Source organism: Corvus brachyrhynchos, unplaced genomic scaffold (genome assembly GCF_000691975.1).
Source record: "Corvus brachyrhynchos isolate BGI_N302 unplaced genomic scaffold, ASM69197v1 scaffold101, whole genome shotgun sequence".
Taxonomy (NCBI): Eukaryota; Metazoa; Chordata; class Aves; order Passeriformes; family Corvidae; genus Corvus; species Corvus brachyrhynchos.
The window spans coordinates 5,917,023-5,931,657 of NW_008237239.1; the positions used below are offsets into that span (position 1 = coordinate 5,917,023).

Genomic DNA, 14,635 nt, shown 5'->3' on the forward strand with positions numbered 1-14,635 from the left:
GAACAGAAAACAGTAATTGATATTTAAAAAAAAATACAATTATAAAGAATCATAGTAATTTCATATTTCCTATCTGAAGTTAATGAGAGTACATAAAATAAGTGAGCCAAAAATATTTATTTCCCAGAGACTCCAAAATGAGCTTAGTTGTGATGAGATTGGTTACTATTTTTAATGGAAAAGAGAAATAATGAGGGAGAAATTTTAAATTAATATTTTTAATTAACACTCCTGTCTTTACAGCAAAGAGGAAAGGTGTAAAGAAGTGTTAAAAATTAGGTATGTGGACACCCAAACAAGTCACCCTAACTTTTAAATATGAAGTCAAAGTTGACTGATTTGCAAATGAATTCTAGATATGGATTTTCTTTTCAATGATTCATCTGATGTTTGGAGGTTTAGATGGTGATTAGTGGTAAAAATTTGTATTGCTTGTATACATCTGCCCGTTATGGAAGATGACAGCCAGTTTCCATGTGCAGCACCCTAACCATGCTCCCACAGGAGTGTTTCTTGGGGAGGATAGGGAGTAATAACTGTAACACATAAGTAAACTTCCAAAAGAAATGTTTGGGTTTTCTTTTTTTTTTTGGCAGACTCTTTGCAAACATCCAGAAGCTCAGTGTTTGAAGGGACAGTCACATCAGTATCTAAGGAAATAGTCAGTGTAATTGGGTGTAATCATTGCTATGGCAACAGTATCTTCCAGATCAGTGGATAAAATGCTTGTTCCAAACTTGTGTCTGTAAGTTGTAAGTAGACTTTATTTATCCTCTGTTTTATTTTCTCCTCAATATTCTCAATCACCACAATGAAGCTTCTAAAGAGCACTTGTAAAGAGCACAGTACAACAATTGGCGAAGCAAGTGGGTTCAACAATTCCTATATTGACACAATGAATTCAATAGAAAACTAATTAATAATAATAAAAATAATAATAGCACTTTGCCCTCTATGGTTTCTTTCATCAAAGAAGCTCAAAGAGCTTTGCAAATATTAATTAAGCCTCAGAACACCCTGATAAGCATCTCTCTCTTCTCATTTTCTCCCTGTAACTAATATTAATTTCTGGATTACAGTGAATCAGAACTACAAATCAAGAAAGACTGGAAGGTAAAAAAATCCCACCTCGTACTGTTTTAAGGTTACCCACAGAATTAAAGCCAGCACAGGTGAAACCAAGTGTTACATCTGATGCTCTGCAGAATAATCTGTGCCCCTGCCCCTGAACTCTCATTTGCTTGAAGTGTTTCTTTGGTCCACAGTGTGTGCAGCCATCTGATCAGATTTTTTTTATCAACAAATCCTTTCTTAATCAGTAAGGTGTATTGATTGTTCTTACTACTATATTTACAGTGTAACACACAGATTTAGACAAAGTGATTTTATTTTTTAATTCTTATTTTAAGAAAGTATTCCGCAAAGCTTAATAAAGAGGTCATATATTCTAGTGTGCAGAAGGCTGGTCTAGGATCTTGAGATCTAATCCTGTTTGCAAATGGCTTGAATTGTAGCTTTGGAAAAATATTTTAATCTCATTACTTCAATTTCCTGCTTTGGAGAAGAGATAAATAGTATTTGTTTATATTCAGGGTTTCTAGAAGGATTATTTAAATGTTGTTTTAAAGACAGTGTGGCTGAGTGCACTGTCTCTGAACAGGAACAAGGCAATTATCTGTTTATTGAGGCATTTATTTATTATTCCCTAATTTTATGAGTTTGGGCCATTCTACAGAGGACAAGATTTTGGTGAGATTTTTTCCTACAACTTTATCAGCAGCTTCCACTTCCTGATCTCACTTTATTCACCTATAAAAATGCAATAATCCTAATTATTTTCCAGTGCAAAGTCAAATCTTGTCAGGCTTATAGCAAGTGCACAGTGTCATTCCCAGGTGGTGTTTTCTTCGGTTCTTGGATTGCTACTTCCTGTTTCCCATCGCTACTCCTCACCTCACAGTCCCTTTGTATTTTTGGGCCCCACACTGTTCTTCAGGTGAGTAACAGCTGCATCTGATTGTCCATACTGGCTCTTCACATGCAAGAATGAGTTAGTATCATCTCTGAGTCTGATCTGGTGAAAGGAAGAATGTCTAAATTCAAATTATTCACAGAAAGCTGTTTCTTCTGGTTTGTGCTGTTATTTCAGACAGCCAAATGATTTCTGCTCAGGTAAAGACAGCAGTGTGGTGCCACTGCACAAGCTGCATGCGCTTGCTCAGGGCTCTGTGAAAGTCACTGGTTTGGCAAACAGGCTCTGCGGTGTCACTCACATTCCTTCTCGTCTTCTGACTTTTACGCAGAATTTCATTTGCAGACTGAACTTGAAGATCTTAAACTAAAACTCTCCTGGACAGGAATGCAAATGTGAGAGAGGTGAAGAGAGGTGAAGTGACCTTTAGGTAGCCTACTTCTCTGACAAATATTTCTCACTCGTTGGAAAGCTGTGGTGCAAGTTCTGACGCAGTTGTTTGCAGCAGCTCTTGTCAAGAAGTTGGGGTGTGAAGATGTTTGTCCTGGTTCTCCTGTGGACAATTTTAGAGAAACACAATATTGCTTAATTCTAATGAACTATATGCAAATATTTGATTAGTCACTGCAGGATACAATTGTAGATGGTCTTTTTAAATACAGGAAAACATTTGAAGTTCTTCTCCTACCTGTTCACAAGCCCAGAAAGGAGACTGTTCAGATGCCCTTAAAGTGCCTGAGTGTGTAGTTTTAGCCCCCTAAAATGTCTAACTTCTAAGGGAAGTTAGGAGTCTGACTGTGAGACATGCAGTTTATTAAGACCTGTACTAGTGAATGCCCAAGGTGCTTGGGTGTTCACCACCTGGGAGTACTCTCACTGTCTCACCTGGGGCATTCTAAACTGTATCCTGACAAAATCTCTCTTTCCAGTAATACTTTGAGACATTAGGCTTCCTGGCAATGCTCTGGACTGTACAGAAACTGGTTGTTTAAAGGAGATGGTCTAAATAGAACTTTTGGGTCTAATTCTCTGTGTTATGCTAAAAATGGGGCGGTATAGGGAAAATATGAACTGAAATCTATTCTGGTCACTATCAAGGACAAAAAATGGTAAATAAAAGCAGTCAGAATTGATTTTTTTTACCATTTTTTGTCCTTGATAGTGACCAGAATAGATTTTTTTTTAAGTATTAAGATTAATAAGGTAAATGTTTTGTGTTGCATTAGGGCCCCAAATTAAGAATAATTATCATTTCAGGTGGAAATTTGTAGTTGCTGAGATTACTCATTTGTACAAAATTAGGTACCTTAGTAATTCTCTCCAAGTTTGTGGTCCAAATATATGATACTAGGAATTTTAGGCATATGTGCATGTATTTTAAACTGTATTTCACAAGAAGTTGTATAACAAATAGTTCCAACAATTATTCACTGCTGCATGAGTTCAAAGAGCAAATTTACAATTAGGCTCACTCAGAACTTGCATACTTTGTAAAGTTGTGAATCGAAAATCTTGGATGAGGACTGCATTCTCTTGAAACAGCCCTTGAAATTTGGAAATTTTTTTAAAGAATCTTTTGAATTCTAAGGATAAGGTAAAGAGAAAAAATTTCTTGGTCAATTTATTTTACCATAAAAAAATCCTACTTAGCTGTTGCAGACTTAGCTGTTGCCTCTTACACAGACATCAGTGTTATAACAAAAACACCATGCCAGAAGTGGCGTATTTGGCACAATTATGAATATAATATCCAGCTAATGATTTAGTTGTCTATTTCCCATAATTTTTTTGATCCTATAGGATAACATAATACTTATTTCTAGCACATATATAAAATTTGCTGTTTTGACTGAAGCACCTTAGCAGAGCCGTCTTTCAGCAGTTCCTTCGGGTTTCAGGTTTCATCACCATGCTATTACTGTGGATTAATTAGCCTTTCCCAACAGAATGGTGGTGTTAGAATATGAATGAAGTCCTGCAGCAATCCCTTTCAAGTGTGGGATCACTGGGTTAATCTCTACATGAAACAGTTTGGTTACTGAATGGAAGAGCTGCCATGTGGGCTAAAGCTGGCAAAGTCAATATATTTTAAGAGATTTAGTAAGACATGCTCTTCTGAAGTAGCTTCACAAGAACTGTGTGGTCTGCAATAATTTAATAAATTGGAATTACTTTTATATCTAATTGGAGTGCAGCTTTAGGTTCCATCCTTTCCATTTGCTGTATGACAAAGACCTGAAGTAATTGAGTGTACTCCTGGGCTGTCACCCTGGGAGCAGACAGAGTAGGGAGGGTGCTGCTTCAGGTTTTCCTGATATATTCCAGCTACTACAGAAACATTAAATGAACCCCAAGTTATTAGCCTGTGGTTTCATTATCTTTTCTCTGACAGAGAACAACCACCTGACACAGGGGCTATACACAGTGCCCACACAGGGATCTGAATTTGGCATCAGTATCACCCAGTTAACTGGAGGAGCAGCCCTAAATCCCCTCCCTGCCACTGTGTGAGTTTTCAGTCAAGGCTGCACACTTGGCTTCCCCTGTCTGCTCACTGTCATGCTTGTCATGCTTACTTACTGTTAATATTTTGGGCATCCTACAAAGTGTTAGTAACTGAATTCTTCCCACAAATGCCATGTGCCATGACCTCTAATGCTAATATTCTCACCTGAGTGATTTTACCCTGCTGACTTTCCCAGACTGGCAAAGGGGCAGGGCACCTGAGAAGTGGCAACAAGGGGAAAGGCACATCAATTGTTATGAGCATTTTCCTCAGGGAGAGCTAAACTGGAGCTGGATGTGTGACTTGTGGCTGGAATGAAAGCAAAAGGAATGTGATCCTTGCATCAGAAAGTATGTGGACGTTTCTTGGTGGCAAGCATTCTCAGCGGAAGCCTGCTGAATATTCTTTCTTAGAACAGTCATTTTTGTGTTTATTTTTCCATTAAGTGGTCATTGTCCTACCCAGGTATACACCCTTCCTAGCCAGAAGGACAAAACTGTATAGGGATTACTTCATTTTAAGTAAATATTCTTTGCTCTTATGCTTGTACACTGTGAAATCATAGTTCAACAGCAGTAACTGAAGGGGGTCATACTTGTTTTGCCTGATTTCCAATTAAGTTTAACAAAGTGGGTACAAACCTCTAACTCAGACATTATTTGGTTTACCTTCCACTTAGATAGGGCTGTGAAAGAAACATGAGAGAAAAGGAGAAACCTGTGAAAAATATGAAAAAATAAAGAGGGTGGAGGAGAAGGGGGAGTTATAGTACCTGCCTGCCTATCTTTCCATAGGTACACAGGCTGGGGGCAATCACTAGCTATCAGTTAAGTAACCTGGTGATTAATTTATAGCCAAAAAGTGTATTTCAGCCCTTTCAGTAGATTATATTTTCTATCGAAGATATCAAAATTGCTTTTTTTTTTTCAACTCTATACATACTAAAAAGAAACACTAGCTGGAAGAGAGAAGTTGCCAATTAGTAATAAATCTTGCTGTGGTTCCTAGCACCAAATTTTCATCTTCCTGTGTCCTGCTTGCTGTCTCACACCTGCTTTCTTTACTCGTGTGGTTGTGGGGGGCTTCCATAACAACACCCACTTTCATTTGCAGGAGGGGATGGATGGAGATTCTAATGGTGAATAAGATATGCCCCCTCTCCTACAGTGAACAAAAGTGAGCAGAAATTCAAACCTTCAGTCCTGAACCTGCAAGAGGGTGGGCAGGGGCACATCCTTGTGCTCAAGACCCCCAGGGAGTCTTTCAAATGATGCCTCTGCCCCCTCTTCCTTCTGATAAAGCAGGGGAAAGCAAGAGGGCAGCCTGAGCTTTAGGAAGTGTGTCTATGAGGAAAGGGCTATGCTCGAAAGGCTGACAGGATATGCATAGCCAAGACACACAATTTCTACAGTTTTTTACCTTTTCTAAAATATTTATTTACTTGTTACAGAGTAACAAAGATGCCAAAAATATCCTGAGGGTTTTTTTTTTTTGAGAATTGCCTCCTGTTAGAACTAATTTCAGTACACCTGAAGCATTGCCATCTTCTTTTTTTTTAATTTTGTTTTTTTGTCACTGAATGATTTCAGCAGAACTGCCTGTTAAACATTTATTTTCCTTTTATGTTTTTCTCTTACACAGAATGAAAACTGTTTACTGTACAGGAAGAGCTCGTCTCCCTACTTAGTATGCAACATAATTTAGTGCTTAGATTACCTATTCTGTAATTTTGTATGTGTATACACAGCTAAATATGTACTTCTCAATAGCACTTAACCTTCTATGAGCATATGCTGTAAGTCTAAGGTGTTTGCACAATGTTTATCCAACTCGGTAAAATTCTAAGATTTAGTGATATAGATAACTTAATGTGTTTTTTAATTTGGTAGGTGGGGAGGGGATCCTGAGATCAGCTGGAGAGCTCTTTGTCTTGGTTCCTGAGGATGCTTTGAAGTGCAGCTAAGCAGGAGTGACAGTTCTGCTGTGTGGTGCTGCTGCCAGTTCTGCTGCTGTTCCACCACCATCTCTAAACAATGTATTTTGAAAATTGACAGATCTCTTTTAAGTAGAGTTTTAGCCCTACTGGATATTGTAAAATAGTAGTGGCATTAGATGATGCTTTTTATATTTTGTCTTCAGTTTGTTGATTATTCTACTGAAAGCAGTCTGCGATTTTAAATTTGAGCTGATGGATGAAACTGTACAGCTGAAGAGACACAGCACATGTGGCAGGTTTGCAATAGGTTTGTTCATCTTCCTATGCTAAATGACTGAACATCAGCCAGAGTGAAATGGCATTAAAGGTCTAGGTCTAGTGAGCTGGCAAAGAGATATTCCCTGAGATACTAAGAGATGGGAGGCGTTTGGTAGGAATTATTGTACTATTATTCTGCAGATGTTATGGCAATAGGTCTAGTGTCTGTTCTTTGGGGACTTAAATAGAAGGACTTAATTGTTCTATTTTAATTCATTTCATGCCTCAGCCTAACTTATAGAATTTGGAGAGAATAAGAATGGATGAATCAAGTTTTATTATCATCTTTATTATCATTGGCAGGTGTACTGTAATGGAATTTTTTTTTCCTGTTGTCAGCAGCCTCAAATCTAAACTTAATTTTTAACATTTTCATTGTTTGAAAATGCAATTGACAGAGAGAAAATATTGTCTGAAGGAAAGCTAAAAATGACTTCTGGAAAAAAATTAATGCTATAAGCAGAAGGAAAAAGCAGCGAAACTCTAGTAGGACTGCTTGTTAAAGATAATGCTATCAGATTAAAAGGAAATTATTAAAAAATTAATCTACAGATATGGAATTTCCATGTACTGACTATACACAACGAAAGAAGACAAACTTTGTAACTTTCACCTCTCTTGGTAAAGCAACTTCTTCATCTTTTTTCCTTTTTGATCTTTAGAACTTTATTTTTAATTTTTTTGTCCTGAAGTACCATGAGAACCATAAGCAAAGCTGTCCTATATATATTTTTTCCTACAAGTCACTGTCACCATAAGATTGAAAGACACCATACTATATGCTGCTTGTGGCAACCGATTTGGTGTAGCATGAAATGGAAGTGAAGGAATTCTGCAGGCATCTGCTGTTGTATAAAGGAGGGGAGGCCTTCAAAATCTCTTAAATGAAGCTCTATAATTCCGGCAGACTGATGAGTTGAAAGAGAACCAAGCCATAGGCACAGCAGGGGCAATAGTCTTGTGCTCAGTTCTGTGGTGTGCTGGGAGAATAATGTGGCTAAATATGGGAAACAGGTCATGTGAGGAATGAATTCTGTGGGCTTCCAGGGGGCTCTGTTGGTCCATACAAGCAGCACATCTGGTGGTACCGGGCTCTGCTGATTCCTTAGGCATGCACTCAGTTTCATCCAGACTTAGAGTCTGTATTTAGAATCAGGTAAATTTCATGTACAGAGAAGAATAAAAAGACCCTTCAATTATCTGCTTAAGACCTTAGGTTTTGTGCTTTGCATAATGCAGTGACCGTTTTCTCCAGAGAGATCCAATTCACTAATTACATCACTGGCATTGCCTCTGTCTCCCACTGATGCTACAAAATGAGTTATAAGATCCAGATGATCAGCTGTGCATTCAAAAATTGCACAATCAGAAATGTGTAGTATGGAAAACAATGTTAGCTCACAGCGTTTGAATAAAAACACGTTGCTGGCTTTTTAAAGACAGTTTGAATAAATATTTAAAGATCTCTGTTAAAAACAAAATAACAGAGTAACTTCTCATCATGAGAAGGAGTCATTGTAGTCTTTTGTTATAGATATAGTAAAAGTGAGAAAACTCGTGGGTTGAGATAAAGACAGTTTAACAGGTAAAGCAAAACAAGGAACTAATTCACTGCTTCCCCTGGGCAGGCAGGTGTTCAGCCATCCCCAGGAATGCAGGGCTCCATCACACGTAATGGTTACTTGCAAAGGCAAACACCTTTCTGTGCTGAGCATGGCTCCATATGGTCTGGGACATCCCTTGGGTCAGTTGGGGTCAGCTGTCTTGGCTGTGTCCCCTCCCAGCTCCTTGCACTCCCCCAGCCTCCTCGCTGGTGGGGTGTTACAAGGAGCAGAAAAGCTCCTCACGAGCTCTGCTCAGCAATAACAAAAACATCTCTAGATCATCAACACTGTGTTCAGCACAAATCTAAAGTAGTCCCATACCCACTACTGTGAGGAAAACTGACTCTGTTGCAGCCAAACCAGCACACTCAAGACTCCACTGAAAGGAGTGTTATTGAAAAACAGAAGGAAGTCATTGTATGCATATGTATAATGCAGATGATTCCCTGCTTCATGAAACTGAATAGTCTGGAAAAACAGTGCAGCAGGAGAGAGGAGATGATAAAGAAACAGGAAAGTGATTATATTTACTACAATATGGGGCATTTATAATTTAAGATAAATACAAATTTTTTTTTTAAGACTGTCTAATACTGATGTGCTCTTTGGCTTTCTGTCTGAACAGGCAGCTTTAATCTGATTTTTGGTGCATTTCATTTCATACCTAAACTTTCCAATTTGCATCAAGAAAAACTATAGCACAATGACTTTATGGAGACTGTAAAATATGTATTTTATTCTTTCTTTTGAAAGACTGCTCATCATTAAAGCTCTTCTTAGGGCTTTAAAACAGATTGCTTGGGACATGAAACATGAGGTTTTAAGATGACATTGCTGTCATCTTTTGACTGATCTGTTATTACTCTAACAAGTCACATTTGTCTGCTAGCTTTAAAGCTTCTTTTAATCACGGGTCATAGTCTTTGATGTTCATGGTTACCTTTCATCCCTTTTCCAAAATTCTCTTCTCTACCTTCCTGACATGCCCAAACCATAATTCTCAGTGCTGCTAAATCCACGCATCAGACATTTTCTGTGTACTCAGAAATAGTTTTACAATTTTAACTTCATTTTAATTTTAGTCTTAGTATAAGAACTGTCTGAACTGTTGCTTTTAACCTTTGTCTTTAAATATTTCTCTCTGTGTGCCTAAGGTTTGTGTTTATTGCTTTTTGGATAATTTTGTTTCATCTGTTCATTACACCTCTAAAAGAGCTAGCAAAACCTTTTAACCATTTGTTAGTTAAATACTAACTCCTCCAAAACTTTATAAAGGACCTGTATGTGGACTAAATTCTGCCATTTGGATTAGAGTGCTATGGATATCTCTTCCATGGTGCTGGTGGTGATGCCTTCTCTTCTCCTTGTAAAGTGTCCATCCATCATGCCTGGCATTCATAATCTCATTTTGTTCCCCTTTCACTGGGATTACTCTTACAGCCAAATGCAGCCTAACGTAAGGTGGATCTCACTCCTTCCTCACTCTCTGTCTGAGGATACATCCAGGCAGCGAATGAAGCACATTCACCATGAATCAGCATTAGGGGGCTTAAATAATGTACCCCAAACCTGCTGGGGCTTGTGCTCAAAGCAGTGCCTTGATTTGATTTTGGAGTGTGTGGCATAAAGGCCAGCACAGCAGATAGCCACTGTATATATAAAAAACTGCAACGCTATGACTCTTACACCTAGTTTTCATCTGTCCTTTATTGTAAGACGTGGACAAGTTGAGGGACTATTAGAGGATTTTAAAATGTTGTCTCCTTTAATCCTTCTGTTGTAATCATCCCTAACAACAGGAGCCTTAGCACGTAGCTGTGCATTAAGTGTTTATTGCAACAGAGCAGAAGTTATGCATTTCATTAAACTATTAAAACCTGGGCCTAAATTTGGAAAATGTACTGGCTCTGCAGATCTCAGATTCATTCAGTCAGAAGTATTTGGTACCAGGGATCAACTGAAGAAAATTAGAGAAACAATAGGTGGCTCAGCTTTTTAGTTTTCTTTTTCCTATCCAGTTGACAGCAAAATCCTACAATAATAGAGTGAGCTACAATGGCATCTAATGATTTTCTGGGAAGCAGGGAGAACACTTCAGCAGGGAACCAGAAGCCATGTCATACTGATGCTTTATATGCTAAAGTTTAAAACTCAAAACCTCAGCAGCTGGTGACTAGACATACTGAGGAAGGAAAAAGTAGCCCTGTGTTTATTCACCAACTCATATTTTACTAAAATTTATAACATCCCAATTTCAAAACACCAAATAAACATAGGAAATGGGGAGAGGTTTAGGCCGACTTTAATCCAAATGAGGATTATAGACTGCAGAAAGTTACTTCTTGGACACTATGTCAGACATCTTTGGTTATTCAGTTGAAGCAAATTTCCTAGGCTGTTATTTTCAGTAATTTTAAATTAAGAAGACTTATTTAGTCTTTTTTTTAAATACAAAACATTAAACAAATTATTTATTACAAATTAATAATAATTAATTCTTAAAAAATTACAAAACAATTCATGGAGCAGCAGAGTGGAAGAAATGTCAGCCTTTCCACTGAGTATGGGTGTAAAAAACCTAATTAATACATACTTCCTTCATATGTGAAATTTTGGGGTGTTTTTATTTTGCTTCCGTGGTTCCCAAATATAAGTTTTAAGTATTCTATGAGACTAGTCTACAGCAAGAACTTGTACTCTTAAGACAGGTGGTTTTGTTCCAGGTATTACAGACATTATTACTCTTTCTATTAATTACCTGACCTAGCAACTCTTGGATGCAGGAATGGCAGTTACATTTTCACGTTAAAAAAAAAAAAAAGTTAATTTTTTCATTTGTTCAGCTACTCTGTGAAATGTATCTTAGTTTCTATTTCTCAAGCTTTGAAGAAAAAAGTCTGAGAGGTCTGTGGAACATTAGACACATAAGATTTCCACATTGACAAAAACTCTTAATATTTTAATATTCTTATGGGTACTGAATCATTTTGAATTGCAGGAATTTGTGTGCATAACTTCTTATACATGATGTTGATAACATAGCCCTAAATTTTAGTGACAGATGGATCGACACAATTTGGATGATGATGTGCTAATCTGAATAAAAAGGCAGGTGTATTTCATGCCTGATGCAAAAGGAGTATGTGATGTTTGTTGGTAGAAAGGAAATAGTCTATGGTATCTCAAATACATTTCTCATACAGAAATATTCTTTGTGAGATGAAAATCTGTAGGATTGCCATGTTGGTACATTGTGTTAATAACTCTTTCATAGATCTTATTTTTTTATCCTGGATATGTAAACCTTTTGCCTCAGTTTCTTTATTTGCAAAAAAATTATATTTAATTATCTGGTTAGGCTTAATAACAGAGAGAAAATTCAAATTATATTCAAATACCTTGCAATTAAACAAACTACAGTATTTGGGTTTTGATACTGATAAAAAGGATAAAATCATGCCATCAACCGTTTAGTATATTCCTAGCTGTATCTATTTGATTTCTGGGTAGATACTTGAATCTTTTTGTAACCAATGAAGTGCACCACTGACATAAAGATTTATTTCATTGTTTAACTCTTAAACATCCAGTTTTTACATCCAATGTAATAAAACCTGCAGAGAGGACTGAACCATAGCCAGCCCTGCGAGAGTAGTTGAGGCACTTACCTTGCATGTAGGAGACCTGTGCTCTGTAACTTTTGTCCTCCCTTGAATTCCCAGAGTACCCTGCCCATCAGCTACTGGAGCTATTCAGCTTCCCAGGGTAACCCCAATCTCTCAGGCGTCACACAGCTGTCTCCACCAGTACCTCATTTTATTTCATTCCAGTAAAAGTCTCCCTTCCCTGAACAAGTGGGGAAGATGCTGCAGACCTTTACAAAAAAAAATTATTATAAAGCTCTAATTCCTTGAATAGGATTAGAGCTGGCTCCTTTTTTTCATGACTGGTGCTTGTGATCTGGGAACAAAAGCTTTGTTGTACTTCATCTGTGTTAGATGTTTCTTGGGCCACAGTTGCAAATGTGTAGGTCAGGGAATAGAGCCAATCACGCAAGATCCGTGCACACATCAGAAGGGCCTATTAACACTACCTGGAACATTAATGAAGTGTAAAATTGAAGATGTGAATGTCTGTAAACTGAGAGATTGCTGAAGTTTTACAGTGTCAGTTTTTATTTTTCTGTTTTTTCCTTGTAGGTAACAGGGAAGCAGTAAAATGCATTTCAGCATTATGAATGAAGATAAGTATACAGTAAGTAACTTCATTAAAAATACTGAAATAGAAATACAGTTAAGAGTCAGGGCATTGTCTACCTTAGATCACTTATAAGTGGTGACTTAGAAGAAAAGACTCTGAAGACTAAAACATTACACATGCTTAGGTTTATCATTTTTAAATTTCTTTAAAAGTTTGTGGGGAGATCTAAAGCTTCATCTCAGTTAATCTGAAAGGTCTGAACATTGTGCTTTAATGTTACATCACAGACATAGTAAAACGGTAAATTTAACTCCTGCGTTTTTTCAAATAGAAGTTGGCTTTTCTCATATGATGTTTTCTGTCACGCAGTAATAGATTTCAACCAATGAATGAAACGTTTTCAAATGTTCACTTAAAAAATCCCAACAGATGTAAAAATATATACATATGTAAAATTCCATTTCAAGAAATTTAGACAGTGGGAGGGTAAAGACAGAAAAAAATGGGAAATCTCTTTTCACATACTCATGAGCTCAGCTTCTTAAACAATTAGTACATTGGTTTCCATTGCAAACATGGGAATTACAGTCCTGGTTCTGTTGACAAGGGTGTTCTGTTGACATTATATGATGATGGTATCAGTCTTTCTTTTCTTTGCTTATCTATGGAAATCAAATTTGCTGTACCTGCTGGCATGGGCAAGAGATTACAATACAAGTGTATTTTCTGTGCCCTATGGAGGATTGTGCCTCTGCTTACAGTCTGGTGTCTGCTAACCTAGCTGACCACTGACTGCTACATTTGTTCATGGGGCAAAAAATGGAAAGCCAGATTTCTTCAACTGAATTGAAATAGTGAAGCTGGCTCTCCATTTTCCTCTCAGGAAATGGGGATGAGGATGATGCTTTAGGCCAAACTGGAAAGAGGGAAGGTTAATGGTTGGAAACAAAAGGAAATAGAGCAGCAAATTTGGTTTGATCTTTATTTGTGTTACTGTAGTGGTTTGGTTCAAAATATCTGTTACTTACTTATTTTCCTTCTGTGAGATAAGAATTAGGAGAAAGCAAAGCAGGCACAAAACTTAATATAAAGGAGTTTATTAACAGACCTAAAAGAAAAGGAAAAACTCAGATAAACCTTCAGAACACTTCTCCTCACCTTTCTCTCTTCTGCCTCTGACAACGTAAAAAGACAATCCTTGAGATTTTTTCAGTCAGTTTACCACCTCTATAATAATCTCTTTTTCGGTTCACTTAGGGAGAGGAGTCTCTCTTGCTCATGCTATGGAGACATCTCCCCGAGAAACAGTTCTCTCATGGCTTCAATGTCACCACGAGACAGCTGCCCGGGTTGATTCTCTGCTCGCATGTGAGTCACTTCCTTCAACTTACAGCTTTCCCCACAGCTGCTTTCGAGGGTTCAGTCTTGAGCTACTGGGGTACCATTTTAAGGATGAACTGTTCAGAAGCAAAGGTTCTCTTCACCTATCTCTGGGGGCATCTTCATCTCTAGGAACAGAGGTCTTCTTCTTTTCTGGGAGCAAAGGGTCTTCATCACTTTTTCATCTCTCTCTATTCAAGCTTCTAATCAAATCACAGCTACTTCAACATTTGCTTATTTCAGCACAGGTACTTTTGCTCACAATTGCAGTTTGAATGCTCTACCCCCCATGCTTCCATGAAGTTACAGTGGGTACTCTGATGTATCATAGTCCATCACCACAGCTTTACAACAGAATTTCAGCTTCTAGGTTTGAAGCATCTCCTCTTTCTCATCTCTTGGGGTTTCAGCTCTTCCTTCTTCACTGACTTTGGTGTCTTTATGGTGTTTTCTTCACATGCCTTCACCTTTCCTCTTCCTTTGACTTGGGAGAGGATTGCTGTCTGCAGGCCTCATCTGTTCTGGAGAATCTTACAGCACTAAGAGAGTTAATCTCACCTGGGCCTTGCAGCTGGAATTTGCCTTTTGCTGTTGGTCAGGTAATTTCTGCCGAGTGGCAGCCGGAGCTCGTTTCGGTGTAGCATTTTATTTCAGCGGTTATTTCGGTGTAGCATTTTATTTCAGCGGCAGCACGCTGGAGGGCTGGGCGCGTCTCCAGG

The 14,635-nt window shown here is 37.8% G+C and overlaps 1 long non-coding RNA gene across 1 annotated transcript in view; it reads left to right on the forward strand.

The window, feature by feature from the left end:
- The window catches only part of LOC108445569, a 92,063-nt gene that overhangs the window by 53,173 nt on the left and 24,255 nt on the right, over positions 1 to 14,635 (forward strand). Inside the window, exon 5 of the long non-coding RNA XR_001860468.1 lies at positions 12,536 to 12,590. This is a non-coding gene — a long non-coding RNA (uncharacterized LOC108445569). The remainder of the gene's footprint in view (positions 1 to 12,535; positions 12,591 to 14,635) is intronic.